General features: G+C 43.5%; 1 protein-coding gene across 5 annotated transcripts in view; it reads right to left on the reverse strand.

Annotated features, from left to right (window-relative positions):
- The window catches only part of LOC132413533 (opioid growth factor receptor-like), a 52,184-nt gene that overhangs the window by 1,868 nt on the left and 24,648 nt on the right, over window positions 1-25,668 (reverse strand). Inside the window, exons 6-11 of one of the 5 annotated variants that reach the window (XM_069540034.1) lie at window positions 23,814-23,887; window positions 23,532-23,724; window positions 22,392-22,552; window positions 20,469-20,599; window positions 5,106-5,537; window positions 834-1,002 (exon numbers count right to left, since the gene is read on the reverse strand). The gene's annotated coding sequence lies outside the window, so the exon portion shown is untranslated. Of the gene's footprint in view, window positions 1-833; window positions 1,003-5,105; window positions 5,538-20,468; window positions 20,600-22,391; window positions 22,553-23,531; window positions 23,725-23,813; window positions 23,888-24,758; window positions 24,850-25,668 lie in introns of those variants that run through there. The other 4 variants (XM_069540032.1, XM_069540033.1, XM_069540035.1 and 1 more) reach the window with 4 other exon arrangements.

Here is a 25,668-nt window from a genome sequence, read left to right on the forward strand (position 1 = left end):
ACAAAGATTCTCTCTATAAATATTCCAACTAATAAAGTATTATAAAAATTTATAAGCTGTAACAGGTGTGTAGTGAATGGAGGTCTGGCCTTTACCCTCAGCTCTTGGGAGTTGATCTCTTGGTCTACGAAGTAAGGGGAGTCTTTGTCTGCCTGGAGCTTTGGCCACCAGACAGTCTGAGAGTGTGATTTAGGATGGGGGCTTTGGCTGTGCCACATCCGTTCCAAGCTCAGGAGGAAGTGGAGACAGAGGATCAGCCCAGCCACCAGAAAGGGCTGGAGACTAGAAGTTAATTCTGCCCACAGGGGCAGAGTGTGATTGATGGCTAATAAAAACAGACACCAGGAGTGTGGTGAGATGCCTGGTTGGGTATCACACCCGGGGGCGGGGAGGCAATGCCCCATGTTCCCACATGGGGAGAACAACCGGAGATCTGCCTTTGGACCCCCGTACTTCGCCCTGGGTGGATTTCACCTGTCTCCTTTCTCTGTAACACACCGTGACTATAATAACTTCCTGTGAGTCAGTCACGAGCCACCACACCTGAGGGGGTCTGGGAAGCACGGGAAGTGAGGACGGTCTGAAGAGCTCCTGGCCCTCGAGGTGTGACTCACTCCTAGAACAGGAGGCTGGGTGACAGCAACTGGCTGGCGAGGAGGGACGAGACCAGAGTGACAGCGTGAGGAGCGGCTGCCACCTTCAAGGCTAAGCAGAGCCCCCAGGAAGACCCCTCACCAGCAGGGTCTGTAGGGTGTGGTGTGACCATAACTCTCAGAGTGTCGGAGAATGCTCGTTAGGGCGGCACCAGCAGAACTTTCTGGAAATCTACTCACCCCCGGGCTGCAGGCGGCCTCGCGTACAGCGCGGGGCCTGGAGGTCAAACATCCAGACGGTGCGAGTTCTTTCCTTCCTGCAGTGCGCTCTCCCGCGCCCCCTGCCGACCGCCTCGGCGTCGTGCCGGCTGGAGGAGAAAAAACACCAAAGGACCCCAACCCATTTCACCTGGGAGGCAAAAGGGTAAATTTGGAGATGAGAGGCCATCAGTCCTAACCAACCTGGGTGACGTCATCCTGGCCCGCCCGCTGTCACTGCTGTCACCGCTGCCTGGTGGCCTCCTCAGCCACGGAGGCTGACCGCCAGGCCATGGCCTACACCTCTTGCCACAGGGGTTGCCTTAATTTAACTCTCCTCCAATTAGACATGATTCTTATCACACTTTTAATTCATGCAGTGCATGATTATTTATATTTTCCAGCATATATACACATATGCTTTCTTTCTTTTTTCTTCTTTTTTTTTTCTTTTATGCACATGTTCTTTCTCTACCATGCTTCCTGAATGCCACTCTTTGGTTCTTGTTTAATATTCCTGCTTGTTGAAATATCGCATGTATTCGTTCTTTCAGTGAGGGGCAATGGGGAAACCGCACAGCCTCTGTCATGGGAAGTGTGTGTTTGCTCTCACTCTTTTTTTTTTAATTTTTTAAAAACATTTATTTATTTATTTATTTTTGGCTGTGTTGGGTCTTCGTTTCTGTGCGAGGGCTTTCTCTAGTTGCGGCGAGCGGGGGCCATTCTTCATCGCAGTGCGCGGACCTCTCACTATCGCGGCCTCTCGTTGCGGAGCACAGGCTCCAGACGCGCAGGCTCAGTAGTTGTGGCTCACGGGCCTAGTTGCTCCGCGGCATGTGAGATCTTCCCAGACCAGGGCTCGAACCCGTGTCCCCTGCATTGGCAGGCAGATTCTCAACCACTGCGCCACCAGGGAAGCCCCTGCTCTCACTCTTGAGGCGTCATTTAAGTAGATATAGAGGTCTAAGTCGACCATTATCTTTCCTCAGCACATTAAAAATACTATTGCATCATATTCAGATATGTATTGTACCTAATGAGAAGTTTATAATTATTATAATTTGACTTTTTTGTATAAACACTTTAATTTCTCTTTTGGAAATTTTTGTGTCTTAGATATTCTGTCACTTTACTATGATTTTTGCTGTGAGGACTTCTTTTAATTATCTTGTGCAGAACTAAGTATGCTTTTTCATTCTGGAAATTCATATCTTTCTTTAATACTGGAAAATTCTCAACTATTTAAAAAAATATTGCCTCACCCTTCTTATCCCTAATTTTTCCTTTTGGATCTCTTAACAGACACATAAAAACTTTCTTAAGGGGCTTCCCTGGTGGCGCAGTGGTTGGGAGTCCGCCTGCCAATGCAGGGGACACGGGTTCGTGCCCCGGTCCATGAAGGTCCCACGTGCCGCGGAGCGGCTGGGCCCGTGAGCCATGGCCGCTGAGCCTGCGCGCCCGGAGCCTGTGCTCCGCAACGGGAGAGGCCACAACAGCGGGAGGCACGCGTACCGCAAAAAAAACAACTTTCTTAAAAAAATTTTTTATGTGGTAAAATACACATGACATAAAATTTAGCTTTTTATTTTTTTGGCCTCGCCCTCAGCAGTGAAAGTGTGGAGTCCTAACCACTTGACAGCCAGGGAATTCCCATAATTTACCATTTTTAAGTGTACAGTTCAATGGTATTAAGTACATTTATATTGTTATGAAACCACCACCATCCAGCCCCGTATTTCACCTTGTAAAACTAAAACTCTGCCCCCCATTAAATACCATCTGTCCATTCTCCCCTCCCCCAGCTCCTGGTAACCACCATTTACTTTCTGTCTTTATGATTTTTGACATATAAGTGGAATTATACAGTATTTGACTTTTTGTAACTGGCTTACTTCACCTAGCGTAATGTCCTCAAGGTACATCCATGCCTTGTTTTTTGCTTTTTCTTGCTAATTTCTCTGGCAATTTGGGAAAAGAATAGTTTCTTCAACAAGTGATTCTTGGACTACTGGATGTCTATATGGGAAACAATGAAATGTGTACATTTTTACAAGTGGTTTATATACAAAAATTAACTCAGAAAACACATTAACTCAAAATGGATTAATGACCTAAATAAAAGAGCTAAAACTATGAAACTTTCAGTAGAAAACGTAGGGTAAATCTTCATGACCTTGGTAGATCTTCATGACCAAAACCTGAGCAATGAAAGATTAAATAACTTGAACCTCATCAAAATTAAAAAAAACTTGGGCTTCCCTGGTGGCGCAGTGGTTGAAAGTCCGCCTGCCAATGCAGGGGACACAGGTTTGTGCCCCGGTCCGGGAAGATCCCACATGCCGTGGAACAGCTGGGCCCGTGAGCCATGGCCGCTGAGCCTGCGCGTCCGGAGACTGTGCTCTGCAAAGGGAGAGGCCACAGCAGTGAGAGGCCCGCGTACCACACACACAAAAAAAATTTTAAAAACTTGTGTATCAAAGGCAATTGTCAAGAAAGTGAAAAGACAACCTATAGAATGCAAGAAAATATTTGCAAATCATATATCTAATAAGGTCTAGTATCCAGAAAATATGACAAACTCTTACAATTCAACAACTAATAGGCCCTCATATCTATCAAAGGTGACCAATTTTTTTTACAAGAAATATCATAAAGGGCTCATGGTTTTAAACATATCTGATGTGTTTCAGTCTATGGAAATTATTTTATTTACTGCTCAGATTGCCTTATCTTTGTCAAGTGGGAGCCTCTTCAACTTAGCTTTCAAGTACTTTAAACATAACACGACTATGGTCCTCACTACCTCGGGTGACAAGACACTCCAGGCTCACGGTGTACATTTCCCACCCAAGACCTGGAATCAGTCATCCAGTCCTTGCGCTTCAATAGACAAAGCTGGGAAATCTGTCTCCATCTATACTCCCTCCCCTGCAAAGAGGAAACACTTCTTGAGTTCATACCAATACTGTCAATTCAAATTTAGGACTAAAGGTGTTCACTTAACCTATTCTATTGTGGATCTGTGCCTTCTTTTTTCACACTGAAAATATTCATTCTCAAGGACATTAGGAGTGATATAATTAGAAACTCCTCTTATGCTGTAGCCCATAATATGCATAAAACAGACTTAGAATAACAATAACAACACTAACACCAACATAATTACTGACAGTAGTTTTCAAAAACGTGTTTGGGGTTTCCCTGGTGCGCAGTGGTTAAGAATCTGCCTGCCAATGCAGGGGACACGGGTTCAAGCCCTGGTCCGGGAAGATCCCACATGCCACGGAGCAACTAAGCCCGTGCACCACAACTACTGAGCCTGAGATCTAGAGCCTGCGAGCCACAGCTACTGAGCCCACATGCCACAACTACTGAAGCTCGCGTGCCTGGAGACCGTGCTCTGCAACAAGAGAAGCCACCACAATGAGAAGCCCGTGCACCGCTACGAAGAGTAGCCCCCACTCGCCGCAACTAGAGAAAGCCCGCGCACAGCAACGAAGACCCAATGCAGCCAAAAATAAATAAATGAATAATAAAAAAAAAAAAAAACAGAATGTCTGGTGACAATCAGTTTTCTTTCATTACTTGTACTTTGGAACCCAGAGACTATTTCCTTTTTCATTTCTTTTTTAAAAAGTCTAACAATTTAAAAAATATGTTTCCATGTATGTCATTCAGGGTCAGTTTTCCCAGATGCAGAGTGTTGTCCTTTCAATTTTTAAATTTTGGTACAAAATTTTCTTGAATTATATATATATATATATATATATATAGCTGCTCCATGGCATGTGGGATCTTCCCGGACCAGGGCTCAAACCTGTATCCCCTGCATTGGCAGGCAGATTCTTAACCACTGCACCACGAGAGAAGGTCCTGAAATGTTTCTTTTCTGAATTATGTTACTTCATCCCTGATTTTCTCTGGTTCTTATTTACATTGTTTTTTCAATTCTTTATAATTTTTAATGTCTTTTAACTAGTTTTGAAACACTAGGCCATTGTTTCTGTCTGTTTTGTAAGCATGTCTTCCTTTTATTTTCTTTACGGAACTTATCTGGTTTCTTACTCTCTATTTTTAAAAAATATTAATCTTATGTAAGATTCAGCATGGATCTGTTTCAGTTATTTATTCTTACATTATAGTAGTTTCCCAAACTTTAAGGTGGGAGGTGTAATTTGTTTTCCTGACTTTACAGCTCTATGGCGCCATCTTCTGTTGCCTCTATGAAAAGTTAAATAATAAAAGGCCGCTGACCTGGACTCTCTGGACTCTCTTTTTCATTTTCCTCCTTAGATCCTGAGCTGCTTAAATCTTTAACACTCCTAGGAAGAGAGACTAGGCTGGTTAGTTTTGAGAGTTTGGCGGGGCAGTCTCTTTCAGCACCTTTGTATCTTACTGACAACACGTGGTACAAAACGCTGGTGTTTCAGATTCTGCTCTCAAGTTGGCTCACAGGCCTTCCTGGGAATACCGACTGGTCTTTGGGGATTTTGCTTTTCTCTGGGGCTGTTTCTTCCTCTTGCTCCCTCTGGCACACATGCTGATACCATTTGCCTCTTGCAGCGTTAGGTGGCTCGCTGCTGTCTGCTCGTGTTTTGGAGATCTTGGGGTTGCTGTACCATCTAATTTGGTTGTAGATATCGTCCGAGGATTTTTGTTTTCTTCATCCTAGTTGTTCTGTGTGAGCTTTTTTTAAAAAAAAAAACAAAACAGAAAAATACTAACATTTTCTCTAAACCAAAAGAGATATGGTTATATTTTCAGAGCTTGAGCAGTCTTTGTTATTAAGTTCATGGCATGAAATATACTTGTCATCTTTTCATGGGATGTCAACAGCTGTCAACAGGATATCAGCATTTTTAATCTCGTTAGGGTTTTGTTTGTTTTAGGTCACGCCATTTGGCATGTGGAATCTTAGTTCCCCGACAAGGGATTAAACCTGTGCCCCTGGCAGTGGAAGCACAGAGACTTAACCACTGGACCGCCAGGGAACTCCCTTGTTAGGGTTGTTTTGACGTAACGAGGTTAGAAATATGTACAGGACTACACCTAAAACTGTCAAACTTCATGAAGAGATGTGGCCATAGCATTTAAATGAGAATATCTATTTCCCTTGGTTTAGATATTCCTGCTTGGGACCCATCTTATAGGAATTGGAGCTTCAATATCAAGAAATATATACACAAAGATATAAAAGCACATCACCTGCAGTGCTAAAAAGTTGGAAGGAAACCCTGTCAGTCCATAATTGGGGAATAGATTATTTGTAGAACATTTGCACTGTGGATTAGTCGTTCAGCTATCAAAATGAATTAGAGCTTTATCAATTAACCTGGAGAGATGTCCATAATCTATTTTGTTTAGGAAAATCTTCCAAAATTTGGAAACAAAAAAAGGTGATTACATAACAATATCTGGCTCTAGCACTTTCCAACGAGCTAGGCTTAGTGTCTTCTACTTCCGGCAATATAACAAATTGCTGTTTACAGATGATGAGGGGCCACGTGCCACAACCACTGAAGCCCGCGCACCTAGCGCCTGAGCTGCGCAACAAGAGAAGCCACCGCAGTGAGAAGCCTGTGCACCGTAAGGAAGAGCAGCCCCCACTCGCCGCAAATAGAGAAAGCCCACGTGCAGCAATGAAGACCCAAAGCAGCCCAAAAAAAATTAACCTGGGAATTCCCTGGTGGTCCAGGGATTAGGACTCCGGGCTTTCACTGCCGAGGGCCTGGGTTCAATCCCTGGTCAGGGAATTGAGATCCCGCAAGCCACGTAGCATGTTCGCCACCCCCCCCAAAAAAAAGGTTAACTTGTAAAAAACTAGTAAGATGTGTGCCATGGACTGAATTGTGTCCCCCACCAAGTTCTGTTGAAGCCCTGACCCCCTGTGTGACTGTTTGGAGGTGGGGCCTCTAAGGAGGGAATGAAGGTGAGGTGAGGTCACTGGGCGGGGCCTCGGCCCGGTAGGCCTGATGGCCTCACAAGAGCAGGAAGGGGCAGGAGAGCAAGGAGGCCTGGTGTGGACACGGTGAGAAGGCGGCCACTGCAAGCCAGGAGGACAGACTTCACCATGCACCCATCCTGATGGTACCCTGGTCTCTGGCTTCCAGCTTCCAAAACTGTGAACGAATAAATGTCTGTTGTGTTAGCCACCCAGACTGTGGTCTTCGGTTTCAGCAGCCTGAGCTGGATAACACAATGTGACAAATTTTTCCTGACTAGTAAAGACTATAACCCCGAAGGTTCTGGTTTTATTTTGCTATAGCGTATTAACACTGATTTTACATATAATCTAGCAGTCACATGACAGCATCCCTTTTATCACTGTTCATATAAATCCAGATTAATGATTCAAGTAAAATTTTGACAGATGCTCAGTATTATTTGTGTGGGAATTTTATCTTCCCTAATTTGAGAAATAGGTGGTGCTTTTGCCCTTTTAAAAAATTTGTGGTAAAATATATTTAACTTAAGATTTGCCACTTTCATCATGTCAAGTGTACAGTGCAGTGGTATTAATTACATTCACAATGTTGTGCAGTCATCACCACCATCCCTTTCCAAATTCTTCATCATCCCAAACAGAAACCCAACACCCACTTAGCAATAACTCTCAGTTTTGTTCTTCCCTCGTCCCTGGTAACCACGATTTTCCTTTCTGTCTCGACGAACGTGACTATTCTAGGTGGTCCATGTGACTGGACTCGTGAAATACTTGTCCTTTTGTGTCTGGCTTGTTTCACTGAGCACATTTTCAAGGTTCGTGTTGTAACATGTACAGAACTGCCTGCCCTTTTGTGGCTGAAAAATATTCCATCGTGTGGATGGACCACATTTTGTCTATCCATCGACTACTCATGGACCTTAGGGTTGTTTCTGCCTTCTGTGAATAATATTGTAACTTAGTGTCCAACTATCTCTTTAAATCCCTGTTTTCAATTCTTCTGGATACATACCTGGGAGGCCAATGACTGGGCCACAGGGTAATTCTCTGTTTAGCTTTTGAGGAACCACCGTGTGTGTGTTTGTTGATAGACTTTATTTCTCAGAGCAGTTTTAGGTTCACAGCACAACTGAGCAGAAAATACAGACATTTCCCGTGTGCTCCCTGAGCCCACAAGCCTTCTGCACTATGGACACCATGAAACAAAGTGGGACCTTTATTACAACAAGTAAACCTACACTGAGACGTCCTCATCCCTAGAGTCTACAGTGTACACTCGGGGTCATTCCTGGTGTTGCACGTTCTGTGGGTTTTGGTGCCTGTATGACACGTATCCACCATTAGAATAAAGCAGAAGAGTTTCACTGCCCTAAAGTCCTCTGTGCTCCACCTGGCAGCCCCTGATCTTTTCGCTGTCTCCATAGTTTTGTCTTTTCCAGGAGGTCACATGGTTGGAATCACACTGCGTGTGGTTTTTCAGATCAGCTTCTCTCACTTAGCAATATGCACTTAGGTTTTCTCCATGTCTTTTCACGGTTTCATAGCTCATTTCTTTTCAGCACTGAGAACATTCCACAGTATGGATGTACTACAGTTTGTCCACTCATCTACTGAAAGACAAGTTTTCAGCTTTAGCAGCTATGAATAAAGCCGCTATAAATGTTTTTGTTCAGGTTTCTGTGTGGACATAAGTTTTCAACTCATTTGGGTAAATGCCAAGGAGAGCATTTGTTGGGTCCTATGATAAAAGTGTAGTTAGCTCTGGGCTTCCCTGGTGGCGCAGTGGTTGAGAGTCCGCCTGCCAATGCAGGGGACACGGGTTCGTGCCCCGGTCCGGGAAGATCCCACATGCTGCAGAGCGGCTGGGCCCGTGAGCCATGGCTGCTGAGCCCGTGCGTCCAGAGCCTGTGCTCCGCAACGGGAGAGGCCACGGCAGTGAGAGGCCCGCGTACCGCAAAAAAAAAAAAAAAAAAAAAAAAATGTAGTTAGCTCTGTAGAAACTGCAATCAGAAACTGAATACGTTGAAGTTGTAAACCCCAAAGTGAGGGTGTTAGAAGGTGGGGCTTTGGAAGGTCGTTAGGTCACGAGGATGGGGCCCACGTGAAGGGGTTCACTGTCCCCACAGAAGGGACCCCGTCTACCTTGTGAGGACACAGTGAGAAGACCTCTGGCTTTGAATCAGGAAGGGCCGCCCCCAAACACCATATCTGCTGGTGCCTTGATCTTGGATCTTTCAGCCTCAAGAACCGGGAGAAAAAAAAATTGTGTTGTTTATAAGTCTACTTTATTCTGTTGCAGCAGCAGGAAAAGACCAAGACAACTGCCGGGCTGTCTTGCACAGCAGGTGTGCCGTTTGCATCCCGACGGGCCGCGGGTGAAGGTTCCTGTAGCGGCACAGCCTCAACAGCGTTTGCTGGCATTTGGGTTCCTCAGTGTTATGGAGTTTGGCTGTTCTCACAGGTGTATAGTGGCATCTCATTGCTGTTTTCTTTCTTTCTTTCTTTTTTTTTTTTACCAAGGGGATCCATGTTTCTGTTTGTTTGTTTCTCTTTTGGCTGTGCCATGTGGCTTGCAGGATCTTAGTTCCCCGACCAGGGATTGAACCCAGGCCCTCAGCAGTGAAAGCGCTGAGACCGCCAGGGAAGTCCCCTATCTTAATCATTTTTAACTGCACAGTTCAGGGGTACTAGGTACCTCCATATTCTTGTGTGACCATCATCACAATCCACCTCCAGAACTTTTTCTTCGTTCCAAACAGAAACTCTGTCCCTACTGAGCGATGACAGACCGTTCCCTCCACCCCAGCCCGGGTCACCTCTATTCTACTTTGTGTCTCTACAAAGTAGGACAGCAGGCATTTTTATTTCTGTATGTGTCAACAAACATTTATAACCTCTACTGGGAATTACTGCTCATTACAGGACACCCTCAAACACAGTAACCACTGGAGGGCTCCAGGAGTGCTAGCTGTCACTGTTGCAATGTTTGTTCAGAATTTTGTACTTTCCAAACCAAAGTAAAAAAACACTGAAAAGTAGCACTAGATTTGCTGTAAAGCTCTCCTTCTTGAAAGACAGTTAGTATCTCCAGCTTTTGACAGGTGGTCCCCACATCTCGGTGTAAAGGGGGGACTCCATGTGATCAGAAGTCTGCTGCTTCTGGAGCAAAAGGACATGAACCACATGGAAGCTACTTGGCATTTCCCTGTTCTACTTGTTGGTCACAAAAGACACTGTGATTGTCACATTACTTTCTGTTGCAGACACTACTGGACACTCATAAAGGTTTTCTTTCTTGCTCCATAAATGAGGTACCAGGTCACCAGAATGGCCAGCAGGAGCCATGTAGTCTGCCAGGGTCTGGCCATGGTCCCTCAGCTGGGAAGAAACAGGAAGCATCCCCTCTTTGCCCTTCAAGGGGCCAAGGAGGTGGGAATTTTTATATTTTGTTGATTAGTGTATCCTGAGCTCCTAGAAAAGTACCTAACACAGTCAATAAATGGAATCAATTTAAGAAGAAAAACCATACAATCATTTCAACGGATTAAAAAGAAATATTTTGGGGAATTTCCTGGTGGTCCAGTGGTTAAGACTCTGAGCTTCCACTGCAGGGGGCACAGGTTTGATCCTCGATCAGGGAACTAAGATCCCACATGCCATGTGGCCAAAAAAAAAGAAAGAACAAAAAAGTCATTATAGCAAAGTTGCAGGATACAAGGTCATTTGCTATCCTATATGTCAGCAGTGAACAGGTGGAATTTTAAATTAAAAACAAAATACCACTTACATTAGCACCCTTCAAAATTAAATACTTAGGGGGTGGAGTCAAGATGGCAGTGTGGGAAGACGTGGAGTTAGGTCTCCCCACAACTAGGGTGTCTGCCGGCCGCTGGTGGGGGACTCTGACCCCCAAGGAGATGGGAGGAACCCCCAAGTGAACTAGTAGGACGTAGGGAGACAGAGGGTGGAGGAGAAATGGAAGCCAGACAAGGTCAGCGCCTCTGAGGCCAGGGAGATCAGGAGAGGCAGGCAGGAGGGACCCTCCCAGACCCCAGACCGGAGGAGCAGGAGAGGAGAGGAGGGCATCTGCACTGAGCACTTGAGCCCAGGAAGCCTGCTGGGCTCCCAGGTGAGGTCCCTGACCTCTGAGACCAGGGTGGGGGGCACACCTGGGCCCCTTCTGTTCCTTGAGCCTAAGCCCCAGCCCCCATAGCTCCCAGGGCTTTTTCCAGCCCTGTGGGCCCTGAGCATTGGCCCCGCCCACTGCCCAAACCTTGCCCTTCCTTAGGCCCCGCCCTCCACAGCCAAGGCCTTCCCCCCACCATTTTTTTTTTCTTTTTTTCCTTTCCCTCCTCCACTTTTTTACTATTGTGGTACTGATGTACCTTCTGGTTGTTGATTCATCTATATTTTTATTTTTACATTCTTTCTAACATATCTGTTAGTTTCCTAGTCTAATTTTGGTTTTTTACTTTGTTATTTTTCTCTCTCTCTTTTTTTTTTTTTTTTGCCACCCCACGTGGCTTGCGGGATCTTGATTCGCGAGCCTGAGGTTGGGGGGAAGCTCCTGTGGTGGGACCTCCGAGTGCAAACCACTGGACTAACAGAGAACCTCAGACTCCAGGGAATATTCATTGGAGTGAGGTTTCACAGAGTTCCTCATCTCAGCACCAAGACCCAGCTCTACCCAACAGCCTGCAAACTCCAGTGTTGGAAGCCTCAGGCCAAACAGTAAAACAGGGACACAATCCTACTCATTAAAAAAAAAAAGAGAGATGGCAAAAAAATATGTCACAGATGAAAGAGCAAGATGAAAACCTACAAGGCCAAATAAATGAAGAGGAAATAGGCAATCTACCTGAAAAAGAATTCAGAGTAATGATACTAAAGACGATCCAGAATCTCGGAAATAGAATGGAAGCACAGATTGAGAAAATACAAGAAATGTTTAACAAAGATCTAGAAGAACTAAAGAACAAACAAACAGAGATGAACAACACAACAACTGAAATTAAAATTACTCTAGGGCTTCCCTGGTGGCACAGTGGTTAAGAATCTGCCTGCCAATGCAGGGTACATGGGTTCAAGCCCTGGTCCGGGAAGATCCCACATGCTGTGGAGCAACTAAGCCCATGCGCCACAACTATTGAGCCTGCACTCTAGAACCCACGAGCCACAACTACTGAGCCCGCATGCCACAACTACTGAAACCCGTGTGCCTAGAGCCCGTGCCCCGCAACAAGAGACGCCACTTCAATGAGAAGCCCGTGCACCACAATGAAGAGTAACCCCCACTTGCCACAACTAGAGGAAGCCCGTGCACATCAACAAAGACCAAATGCAGCCAAAAATAGATAAATAAAATAAATAAATTTAAAAAAATACTCTAGAAGGAATCAATATTAAAATAATTGAGGCAGAAGAATGAATAAGTGAGCAGGAAGACAGAATGGTGGAAATAACTGCCAAGGAGCAGAATAAAGAAAAAAAGAATGAAAAGAATTGAAGACAGTCTCAGAGAGCTCTGGGACAACACTAAACGCACCAACATTCGAATTATAGGGGTCCCAGAAGAAGAAGAGGAAAATAAATGGTCTGAGAAAATATTTGAAGAGATTATAGTTGAAAACTTCCCTAACATGGGAAAGGAAATAGTCACCCAAGTCCAGGAAGCAAAGAGTCCCATACAGGATAAACCCTAGGAGCAACACACCAACACACAAATTAATCAAACTAACAAAGATTAAATTCAAAGAAAAAATATTAAAAGCAGCAAGGGAAAAACAAAAAATAACATACAAAGTAATCTCCATAAGGTTAGCAGCTGATTTCTCAGTGGAAACTCTGCAGGCCAGAAGAGAGTGGCAGAATATACTTGAAGTGATGAAAGAGAAAAACCTACAACCGAGATTGCTCTACCCAGCAAGGATCTCATTCAGATTCGATGGAGAAGTCAAAAGCTTTTCAGACAAACAAGAGCTAAGAGAATTCAGCACCACCAAACCAGCTTTACAACAAATGCTACAGAAACTTCTCTAAGCGGGAAACACAAGAGAAGAAAAAGACCCACAAAAACAAACCCAAAACAATTAAGAAAATGGTAATAGGAACATACATATCGATAATAACCTTTAATGTAAATGGATTAAATGCTCCAACCAAAAGACAAAGGCTGGCTGAATTGATACAAAAACAAGACCCATATATATGCTGTCTACAAGAGACCCACTTCAGACCTAGGAACACATACAGACTGAAGGTGAAGGTATGGAAAAAGATATTCCATGAAAATGGAAATGAAAAGAAAGCTGCAGTAGCAACACTCATATCAGATAAAATAGACTTTAAAATAAAGACTGTTACAAGAGATAAGGAGGGACACTACATAATGATCAAAGGATCGATCCAAGAAGGCGATATAACAATTATAAATGTTTATGTACCTAACATAGGAGCACCCTAAAACATGAGGCAAATGCTAACAGCCATGAAAGAAGAAATCAACAGTAATACAATAAGAGTAGGGGACTTCAACACCCCACTTACACCAATGGACATGTCATCCAAACAGAAAATAAATAAGGAAACACAAGCTTTAAATGACACAATAGACCAGATAGATCTAATAGATATTTATAGAACAATCCACCCAAAAATGGTAGAATACACTTTCTTCTCAAGTGCACATGGAACATTCTCCAGGATAGATCACATATTGGGTCACAAATCAAGCCTTGGAAAATTTAAGAAAATTGAAATTGTATCAAGCATCTTTTCTGACCACAATGCTATGAGATTGGACATCAATTACAGGAAAAAAACTGCAAAAAACACAAATATATGGCGGCTAAATACTGTGCTACTAAATAACCAAGAGATCACTGAAGAAATCAAAGAAGAAATAAAAAAATACATAGAAACAAATGACAATGAAAACAGGAAGACCCAAAACCTATGGGATGCAGCAATAACAGTTCTAAGAGGGAAGTTTATAGCAATTCAATCTCACCTCAAGAAACAAGAAAAATCTCAAATAAACAATCTAACCCTACACTTAAAACAATGAGAGAAAAGAGAACAAATAAAGCCCAAAGTCAGTAGAAGGAAAGAAATCATAAAGATCAGAGCAGAAATAAATGAAATACAAATGAAGAAAACTATAGCAAAGATCAATAAAACTAAAAGCTGTTTCTTTGAGAAGAGAAACAAAATTGATAAGCCCTTAGTGAGACGCATCAAGAAAAAAAGGGAGAGGACACAAATCAATAAAATTAGAAATGAAAAAGGAGAAATCACAACTGATACTGCAGGAAAACAAAGGATTATAGGAGACTACTACAAACAACTATATGCCAATAAAATGGACAATCACAAAGAAATGGACAAATTCTTGGAAAGGTACAATTTTCCAAGACTGAACCAGGAAGAATTAGAAAATATAAACAGACCTATCACAAGTAATGAAATTGAAACCATAATTAAAAATCTTCCAACAAACAAAAGTCCAGGACCAGGTGGCTTCACAGGCGAATTCTGTCAAACATTTAGGGAAGAGCTAACACTGACCCTTCTCAAACTCTTCCAAAAAATTGCAGAGGGAGGAAGGAACACTCCCAGATTAATTCTACAAAGCCACCACCACCCTGATACCAGAACCAGAAAAAGATATCACAAAAAAATAAAATTATAGACCAATATTACTGATGAACATAAATGCAAAAATCCTGAACAAAATACTAGCAAACAGAATCCAACAGCACATTAAAAGGATCATACACCATGATTAAGTGGGATTTATCCCAGGGAGGCAAGGATTCTTCAATATACGCAAATCAATCAATGTGATACACCACATTAACAAATTAAGGAATAAAAAACATATGATCATCTCAAAAGATGCAGAAAAAGCTTTTGACAAAATTCAACACCCATTTATGATAAAAACTCTCCAGAAAATGGGCATAGAGGGAACCTACTTCAACATAATAAAGGCCATATTATGACAAACCCACAGCGAGCATCATACTCAGTGGTGAAACACTGAAAGCATTTCCACTAGGATCAGGAACAAGACAAGGATGTCCACTCTCGCCACTCTTATTCAACATAGTTTCGGAATTCCTAGCCACAGCAATCAGAGAAGAAAAAGAAATAAAAGGAATACAAATTGGAAAAGAAGAAATAAAACTGTCACTTTTTGAGGATGACATGATACTATACACTATACATAGAAAATCCTAGAGATGCCACCAGAAAACTACTAAAATTAATCAATTAAGCATTAATTCATTAATGAATGAATTTGGTAAGGTTGCAGGATACAAAATTAATGCACAGAAATCTCTTGCATTCCTATACACCAACAACAAAAAATCAGAAAGAGAAATTAAGGAAACACTCCCATTTACCATTGCAACAAAAAGAATAAAATATCTAGGAATAAACCTGCTTGAGGAGGCAAAAGACTTGTACTCAGAAAACTATAAAACACTGATGTAAGAAATCAAAGATGACATAAACAGATGGAGAGATATACCATGCTCTTGGATTAGAAGAATCAATATTGTGAAAATGACTATACTACCCAAAGCAATCTACAGATTCAATGCAATCCCTATCAAACTACCAATGGCATTCTTCACAGAATTAGAACAAAAAAAATCTTACAATTCATATGGAAACACAAAAGACCCCGAATAGCTAAAGCAATCTTGAGAAAGAAAAACGGAGTTGGAGGAATCAGGCTCCCTGACTTCAAACTCTACCACAAAGCTACAGTAATCAAGACAGTATGGTACTGGCACAAAAACAGAAATATAGATAAATGGTACAGGATAGAATGCCCAGAGATAAACCCATGCATATATGGGCACCAAATTTATAACAAAGGAGGCAAGAACATACAATGGAGAAAAGACAGCCTCTTCAATAAGTGGTGTTGGGAGGGCTTCCCTGGTGGCGCAGTGGTTGGGAGTCTGCCTGCTGGTGTGGGGCACGCGGGTTCGGGCCCTAGCCCGGGGGGGATCCCACATGCCGCGGAGCGGCTGGGCCCATGCACCACAACTGCTGAGCCTGAGCTCTGGAGACTGCGGGCCACAGCTGCTGAGCCCGTGTGCCATGGTTGCTGAGGCCTGCACACCTGGAGCCCGTGCTCCGCAGTAGGGGAGGCCGCGGCGGTGGGGGGCCCGCGCGCCGCAGCAGGGGGTGGCCCCTGCTCGCCACAGCTGGAGGGAGCCCATGCACAGCAGCGGGGAGCCAACACAGCCCAAAATAAGTAAATAAATAAATTTATAAAAATAAATAAATAAGTGGTGTTGGGAAAACTGGACAGCTACATGTAAAAGAATGAAATTAGAACACTCCCTAACACCATACACAAAAATAAACTCCAAATGGATTAGAGACCTAAATGTAAGACCAGACACTATAAAACTCTTAGAGGAAAACATAGGAAAAACACTCTTTGACATAAACCACAGCAAGATCTTTTTTGACCCACCTATTAGAGTAACAGAAAAAAAACAAAAATAAACAAATGGGACTTAATTAAACTTAAAAGCTTTTGCACAGCAAAGGAAATCACAAACAAGACAAAAAGACAACCCTCAGAATGGGAGAAAATATTTGCAAATGAAACAACGGACAAAGGATTAATCGCCAAAATATGCAAACAGCTCATGGAGCTCACTATCAAAAAAACAAACAATCCAGTTAAAAAATGGGCAGAAGACCTAAACAGACATTTCACCAAGGAAGACATACAGATGGCCAAGAGGCACATGAAAAGATGCTCAACATCACTAATTATTAGAGAAATGCAAATCAGAACTACAATGAGGTATCACCTCATGCCAATCAGAATGGCCATCATCAAAAAAGCTAGAAACAGTAAATGATGGAGAGGGTGTGGTGAAAAGGGAACCGTCCTGCACTGTCGGTAGGAATGTAAACTGATACAATCACTATGGGAAACAGTATGGAGGTTCCTTAAAAAAAACTAAAAACAGAACTACCCTGTGACCCAGCAATCCCACTGCTGGGTATATACCCTGAGAAAACCATAATTCAAAATGAGACATGCACCACAGTGTTCACTGCAGCACTATTTACAATAGCCAGGACATGGAACCAACCTAGATGTCTATCAACAGATGAATAGATGAAGAAGATGTGGCACATATATACAATGGAATATTACTCAGCCATAAAAAGAGATGAAATTGAGTTATTTGTAGTGAGGTGGATGGACCTAGAGTCTGTCATACAGAGTGAAGTAAGTCAGAGAACAACAAATACTGTATGCTAATGCATATACATGGAATCTAAAAAAAAAAAAAAAAAAAGGGAACTGATGAACCTAGTTGCAGGGCAGGAAAATAAAGAGGTAGACATAGAGAATGGACTTGGTGACATGGGGTGGGAGGGTGAAGCTGGGGCAAAGTGAGAGTAGCATCAACATGTATACATTACTGAATGTAAAATAGTTGGCTGGCGGGAAGCAGCAGCATAGCACAGGGAGATTGGCTTGGTGCTTTGCGATGACCTAGAGGGGTGGGATAGGGAGGGTGGGAGGGAGGCTCAAGAGGGAGGGGATATGGGGACATGTGTATGCAAATGGCTGATTCGCTTTGTTGTGCAACAGAAATTAACACTGTATTGTGAAGCAATTATACTCCAATAAAGATCTATTAAAAAAACCCAAAAAACAAAATTAAATACTTACATATAAATTTAACAAAATATGTACAAGATCTATATGAGGAAAACTACAAACCTCTAATAAATGAAATCAGAGAAGGACTAAATAAATGGAGAGATAGCCCATGTTCACCGATAGAAAGACTCAATATTGTCACCATGTCAGTCTTCCCAGCTTGATCTATAGATTCAATGGCATCCCAACCAACATCCTAGCAAGTTATTTTGTCGATATGGACAAACTGATTTTTAAGTTTATGAGGAGAGGGAAAAGGCCTAGAAGAGTCAACACAATACTGAAGAAGAACAAAGTTGGAGGACTGATGCTACCTCACTACCAGACTTACCATAAATTTACAGTAATCAAGACACTGTGGTATTGGTGAAATAATAGACAAATAGATCAATGGAAAAGAATAGACAGCCCAGAAATAGACCCTCATGGGTATAGATCAACTGATCTTTGACAAAGGAACAAAGACAATACAATGGAGCAAAGATAATCCCTTCAACAGAGGGTGCTCAAATAACTGGACATCCACATACAAAAAAGAATCTCGATACAGAACTTACACTCTTCACAAAAATTAACTCAACATAGATCACAGGCCTAAACGTAAAATGCCAAACTATAAAACTTCTAGGAGATAACATAGCAGAAAACTCAGCTGACCTTGGGTATGGAAATGACTCTTTAGATATAACACCAGAGGCACCGTCCTTGAGAGACATCAAAGATAAAGTGGATTCCATTAAAATGAAAAACTTGTGCTCTGGGAAAGACAGTGGCAGGAGAACAAGAAGACAAGCCACAGACTGGGAGAAAATATTTGCAAAAGGTGTGTCTCATAAAGGACTGTTAGCCAAGATGTACAAAGGACTCTTCAAAACAGAACAATAAGAAAACACACAACCTATCTGACACATTGTAAATCAACTATATTTAAAAAAAAAAAGGGGGGGGGACTTCCCTTGTGGTCCATTGGTTAAGAATCCACCTTCCAATGCAAGGGACACAGGTTCAATCCCTGGTCTGAGAAGAGCCCACATGCCACAGAGCAACTAAGCCCATGTGTCACAACTACTGAGCCTGCACTCTAGAGCCTGCGAGCCACAACTACTGAAGCCTGCACACCTAGAGCCTGTGCTCCACAACAAGAGACGCCACCACAAGGAGAAGCCCGCGCACCACAACGAAGAGTAGCCCCCATGTGTAGCAACAAAGACCCAATGCAGCCAAAAATAAAATAAAATTATAAAATATAATAGTAATAATAAATAAATAAAGGGACTTCCCTGGTGGTCCAGTGGTTAAGAATCTGCCTTCCAATGCAGGGGACCCAGGTTCAAGCCCTGGTCAAGGAACTAAGATCCCACATGCTGCAGGGAAACTAAGCCTGAGCACCACAACTACTGAGCCTGTGAGCCACAACTAAAGAGAAGTCCATGCGCCACAAGGAAGAGCCCACGTGCTGCAACTAAGACCCGACGCAACCAAAAATAAATAAATAAAGTATTTTTTTTAAAGAGAAAGAAAACACACAACCTGATTTAAAAAATGGGCCAAAGACCTTAACAGACACCTCATCAAAGAAGATATTCAGATGGCAAATAAGCATATGAGAAGATGCTCCACATTATATGTCATTATGGGAATGCAAATAAAAATAGCAATACGATACCACCCCTACTAGAATGGCCAAAATCTGGAACACTGACAACACCAAATGCTGGAGGGTGTGGAGAAGCAGGAACTCTCACTCACTGCTGGTGGGAACGCACAATGGTGCAGCCACTTTTTTTTTTTTAAATAAATTTATTTATTTACTTATTTTTGGCTGTGTTGGGTCTTTGTTGCTGCGCGCGGGCTTTCCATAGTTCCGGCGAGCAGGGGCTACTCTTCATTGTGGTGCACGGGCTTCTCACTGTGGTGTCTTCTCCTGTTGTGGAGCACGGGCTCTAAGCATGTGGGCTCCAGTAGTTGTGGTGCGCGGGCTTCAGCAGTTGTGGCGCACGGGCTTAGTTGCTCCGCAGCATGTGGGATCTTCCCGGACCAGGGCTCGAACCCGTGTCCCCTGCATTGGCAGGAGGATTCTCAACCACTGCGCCACCAGGGAAGCCCCAGTGCAGCCACTTTGGAAGACAGTTCGGCAGTTTCTAAAAAACTAAACCTACTCTTACCATATGATCCAGTAACCATGCTCCTTGGTAATGACCCAAATGAGCTGAAAACTTACGTCCATGCAAAAACCTGCACACAGATGTTTATAGCAGCTTCCTTCATAATTGCCAAACTTGAAACAACTAACATGTCCTTCAGTAGGTGAGTGGATGAATAAGCTGTGGTGCATCCAGACAGTGTAATATTAGTGTGAAAAACGAGCTATGATGTCATGAAAAGGCATGGAGGAAACTTAAATGTAAGTTATGAAGAGAAAGCACCCAATCTGAGAAGGTTTCATGCAATATGATTCCACCATTATGACATTCTGAAAAAGGCAAGGCTACGGAGACAACAAAACGAAAAGATCAGTGGTTGCCAGGGGTTGTGTGGGGAGAGGGATGAATAACCAGAGCACAGAAGACTTTTAGGGCAGTGAAAATACTCTGTGTGATACTATAATTATACATGTTTATAAACCCATAGAACGTACAACTCCAAGAATGAACCCTACAGTAAACTATGGGTTTAGGGTGATTATGACGTGTCAATGTAGGTTCATCAACCGTAACAAATGTATCCCTACAGTGGGAAATGTTGGTATCCGTGGATGATACACGTGGCGGGGGCGGGTCTATGGGAACTCTCTGTGCCTTCCTCTTAATTTTGCTGTAAACCTAAAGCTGCCATGGAAAAATAAAGGCCTAAAAAAAAAAGAAAGTTTCTCAACCTAATAAAGGGTTTATTATTCAGAGTTTGATGCAGACAACAGGTGCCCTTCAGGTATTCTAATCAGGAGAGGATTGTTACCTACGTGTATTTGTCTCCCCACACCCATTCTCCACTTTCTTCCATCTTGCCCTCTGATCTGCGAAGGTGCACGTGCATGGACCACACCACACAGGCTCCTGTGCCTTCTGACCTCCAGTTGAGTCTGGAAGGAAACTGGAGGGAAGAATAATGTTGCCAGATAAGATATGGATGTCCAGTTAAACTTGGATTTCAGATAAGCAATGAAAAATTTTTTAGTGTAAGTATGCACCAGGCAAGGTTTGGAACACATTTATGCTAAAATATCATTCGTTGTTTAACTGAAACTCAAAATGAGCTAGGTGTCTTTTTTTCTGTTTGCTAAACTTGACAACACTAGGGAGGAAGGAAAGTGAAGTGGAAACATCCCCGTGGGGTCACTGTGGTTCAGCTGAGTCCCTTGACCAAAGGCCACAGTTCCACCTCGAAGCCTCTCGTTCAGCTTTCTCCCTCCGGGTCGGGTACCACCCCGCTGGCGTCCTCAGGGCACACTCAGTCCCTGGCTCTACATGACATTCTCCTCTGTGGTTTCCCTCCACCTTGTAGTTTCCCTTCATCCTTTCAAATAGTACTTTTATTAAAACGTCATCCAGTTACTGAATGTCTTATGAGGACGCTCACTGATACAGGATTCAGTACTAGGAACTAGGTGCTTTTAACATCACGGAAGGGTTGGAGGAGTGGAAACTAGGCTGTGATGGCTAATTTAACATACCAGCTTCTCTGGATTATGGGGTGCCCAGATATTTGGTTACACATTATTCTGAGTGTGTCTTGAAGGGTGTTTCTGGACAAGGTTGGTATTGGAACCGGCAGTCTGAGTACAGCAGATATAGCCCCCGTCCCCAGTGAAGGTGCCCTGCCCCCAGTGAAGTGGGGTCTCAGTCAAGGCACTGAAGGCCCGGCGAAAATACAGAGGCCGAGCGAGGGAGTGTTCCATCTCCGCCTGACTGTCTTCAGCCTGGGATGCTGGTCCTCACCTGTCTTGGGACCAGGACTCAGAATGCAACTTACACCATCTCTCTGTTCCCAGGCCGCAGGATTTGGACTAGATTTAGAGCATGACCTCCCCTCTTCTCAAGCCTTGGGACGCAGCTGCAGCTGTGCAGCTGTCCTGTCGGCTGTCTCTGGCTGCCAGCTTGCTGAGTGCAGACAGTCACGGAGCCAATTCCTTAAGGTCTCTCGGTCTCTGTTTCTCTCCACCTACCCTATTGGTTCTGTTTCTCTGGAGAACCCTGACTAATAGATTTTGGTGCCAAGAGTGGCTCTAGAGGAGCAGAGTATTAAAGATGAGTTTTCTGAATTGGTCTGCAGTTTCTAGAATTGGCCCCTAATCTAATTATATAAAGATGCTAATGACTCTAGTTCCAGTAGTAAACAGTTTACCAATGGTCCATGGTGTGACCTGGCGATCGAGACGCACAAAATATATCCATTGGATACTCCTAACAGATCGCCTGTGAGAAGCAAGGAGGCAGATGACTGTGTATATGATATTTGTGAGCATTCTCTTCCTCTGCAATCTCTTTTATTTTTATTTATTTTTTATTAATTGATATTGAGTACAGTTGCTCTACAATGTTGTGCTACTTTCTGCTGTGCAGCAAAGTGAATCAGTTATAGGTACACATATATCCACTCTAGTTTGGATGTCCTTCCCTTCTAGGTCACCACAGAGCACTGAGTAGAGTCCCCTACGCTATGCAGTAGGTTCTCATTACTTATCTATTTTACACATAGCAGTGTGTATATGTCAATCCCAATCTCCCAGTTTATCCCACCTCCCTTCCCTCCTTGGTAACTGTAAGTTTGTTTCCGACATCTGTGACTCTGTTTCTGCTTTGCAAGTAAGTTCATTCGTATCATTTTCCTAGATTCCACAAATAAGCAATGTTATATGATATTCGTTTTTCTCTGTCTGACTTACTTCACTCTGTATGAAAATCTCTAGGTCCATCCATGCTGCTGCAAATGGCATAGTTTCGTTCTTTTTCATGGCTGAGTAATATTCCACTGTATAGATGTGCCACATCTTCTTTACCCATCCCTCTGTTGATGGACATTTAGGTTGCTTCCATGTCCTGGCTACTGTAAATATTTGCAAGCATTGTGGAAAAACTAATGAACATAATGAGATCGACTAGTTGCTGGACAAAGTAGTGGAAGAAAAGGGTGAACTCAGGTACTCAGACTCCCAGCTCAAGTGTTGTATAATGAGCCGAAGGTGGCTGTGTCTTCCCTGAAGGAGACCCTTATCTTTTGTAGCGCCAGGGCTGAAGTGGCTGAAAACAAAAAAGCACAGTCTCCTCCTGTGACTTACAGTGAAGCACAAGGCAAGCTGAACTGCCAGTCGCACAGTGTTTGCTGTGGAGGTGAGGGTGCTGCTTTGCAAGCATGGGATTCTGCGAGGTGGAACGGGGGGGTGGGAAGACCCTGGGGAAGGTGGAGACACTGAGCCCCGAGTTCTGATGAGTCTTTTTGACAGGTGGAGAGCCCCACACCCCGTGGAAGTAGCCCCCCGGCCCCCATCCCCTTCCCCGGTGGAGTCGGGCTCTTTGCCCCTGCCTGGCCTGAGGCAGTTCACAGGGGGTTCTCCTCAGGAGCCATCGCCTCGCCACCCTAGCCCTGTGACTCGCTAGTCATATACCAACGGGTAGCTAAAGGGGGGGTACGAAGTGTGGCCCCTGAGGAGGTGCGCTGCACTCCAAAGAACTCCTTGAGTCTCTAATTTTACAGCCAGGAGTCTGGGGGAAGGGTGGGGACGGATACTGAGAGGCTGGGAGAACGGTGGAGGGAATGTGAGTCCAGATCAGGCTAATTTATTGATTCGAGTGCACGAAGCAGAGAATCTACACTGAACGTTGCCGCCTTGGAGTTGGAAAACGCTATCTGGTTGGTTGGCTGAAACGTGGACCAAAAGTTGCCCGAATCGTGAGCTGGAAATAGCAGAACTGCCTTAGTTTAATGAAGAGGCAGGGAGACAAAGGCTTAGGGAGATTCAAATGTTAAGAGTGGATTTGTCTTTTAAGACGTACTCACCAGCACTGGGAAGGTCCAGAACACCTACCTTTCACTAATACTGGAAGAAATACATTTGTGAGGGGAGAGCTGTCACCCTTGAAGAGCTCCGTGGTCACTCTTCTCTGTCGGCCGGACCTTCCAGTGGGAACTGCAGTCATGCTTTGGGAAACCGAAATGCCAGGGAATAACTGGATCCCAGGTGGGAGGGGCCCACTGCCAAAGGCTAGTTGATGGTGTTCCTACAAATAAGATAGATAGGAAAACTATTGCGTCCTTACTTTATGTGTAGAATCAGAAAATTTCTAGGTCAGTTGAATAGAAGTCTCACCTGAATCAGAAAATCAGGGCGTCATGGCCCGTCAATCAGTTCCCACACTTGAGCTAGTTTACAGGCTCAGAGCCCTTGAATGAACAAGAGAACAGGTCCTCAGAGCAAGGTTCCCAGGGCACTGCCTGAAATTCATGCTGTTAATCTTCCTGCCAGCCTTCACCAAAGGCACCGATGGCCTTTTACCAGGTTCACTGTGCTTTAGGGAAAAGGAAATGATCAGACTTTTCAGGGACTACTGGACACTGGCTCTGAATGGACACTGATTTCAGGAGAACCCATGTCCCTGTGGCCCCCCAGTCAGAGTAGGGGCTTGTGGAGGTCAGGTGATCAATGGAGGTTTAGCTCACATCTTTCACACAGTAAGCCCCGTGGGTGAGCCCCATGGGTCCCCAAACACATCTTGTGTTTTTCTCCCAGTTCCACAATGCATAATTGGAATAGACAGCAGCTGGCTGTACCCCTTTACTGGTTCCCAGACTTGTGGAGTGAGAGCTTAGGGGTGAGAAAGAACACGTCCCTGTCCATAAGGCCCACCAGGAGCAGTTTGTTCTCAGCTGGCAAAGCTGGCAATTAGACCTTCACTGTCCTACCTCGGAGGATATCAACTCTCCAGCCCTATGTCAGAGTTTAGTTCACAGGGGTCTTGATCACATTTGTAAGTGTACAATACATTATTGTGAAGGAGCTCTTTATATATTCTGGCTATGAATCCCTTAACAGATACATGGTTTATAAATATTTTCTCCCATTCCATAGGTTGACTTTTCACTCTGTTGATTGTTTCTTTTTCCCTTTTTTTTTTTTTGTTGCTTGTTTCCTTTGCTGTTTTCAATTTTGATATAGTCCTATTGTCTATTTTTGTTTCTGTTACCTGTGTTTTTGGTGCCATATCCAAGAAATAATTGTCAAATCCAATGTCATGAAGCTATCCTCCTATGTTTTATTCTAAGTGTTTTATAGTTTTAGCACTTCATCAGAGGTCTTTGATCCATTTCAAGTTAATTTTTATATACGGTGTAAAGTAAGAATCCAACTTCAAAAGAAAAAGAAGTGGAGGTATCATATGTCCTGATTTCAAAACATGCCACAAAGTTACAGTCATCAAAACAGTGTGGTCCTGACATAAACACAGACTTGTAGACCAATGGAATGAATAGAGAACCCAGAAAAGAACCCTCAAGTACATGGTCAAATGGTCTTTGATAACAGTGCAAGGGTCCAAAATGTAGTTGCTTATGCTAAGCCCATGTCACAAAACTGAGACTTAATTATAGTTTTAGTTGTCTTACTTAGATTATTACTAGTTAAGTAATCTGCCTTATAGACCCCTTCCATCCCCTAAAGGAAAGTAACTTTGTAATAACCAACATGATTTTTGCAGTTTTGCCTCATATAATTTCCCTGTTCCTGCTCCCTTCTGCCTATAAAAGCCTTTCATTTTGTGCAGCTTTTTTTTTTTTTTTTTTGCCACACTTTGTGGCTTGTGGGATTTTAGTTCCCTGACCAGGGATTAAACCTGGGCCCTTGGCAGTGGGAGTGTGGAGTCCTAACCGCTTGACCACCAGAGATTTAAAAAAAATATTTATTTATTTATTTGGCTGTGCTGCGTCCTAGTTGCGGCACGTGGGATCTTTAGTTGTGGATGCAGACTCTTATTTGCGGCATCCAGGATCTAGTTCCCTGACCAGGGATTGAACCCGGGCCCCCTGCACTGGGAGCACAGAGTCTTAATCACTGGATCACCTGGGAAGTCCCCTTCTGTACAGCTTCTTGAAACTCCTTTCTATCTGCCAGATTGGATGCTGCCAAATTTGAATCGATTTTTGGTCAAATAAACTCTTTAAAAATTTTA

The sequence above is a fragment of the Delphinus delphis genome, chromosome 18, assembly GCF_949987515.2.
Source record: "Delphinus delphis chromosome 18, mDelDel1.2, whole genome shotgun sequence".
NCBI lineage: Eukaryota > Metazoa > Chordata > Mammalia > Artiodactyla > Delphinidae > Delphinus > Delphinus delphis.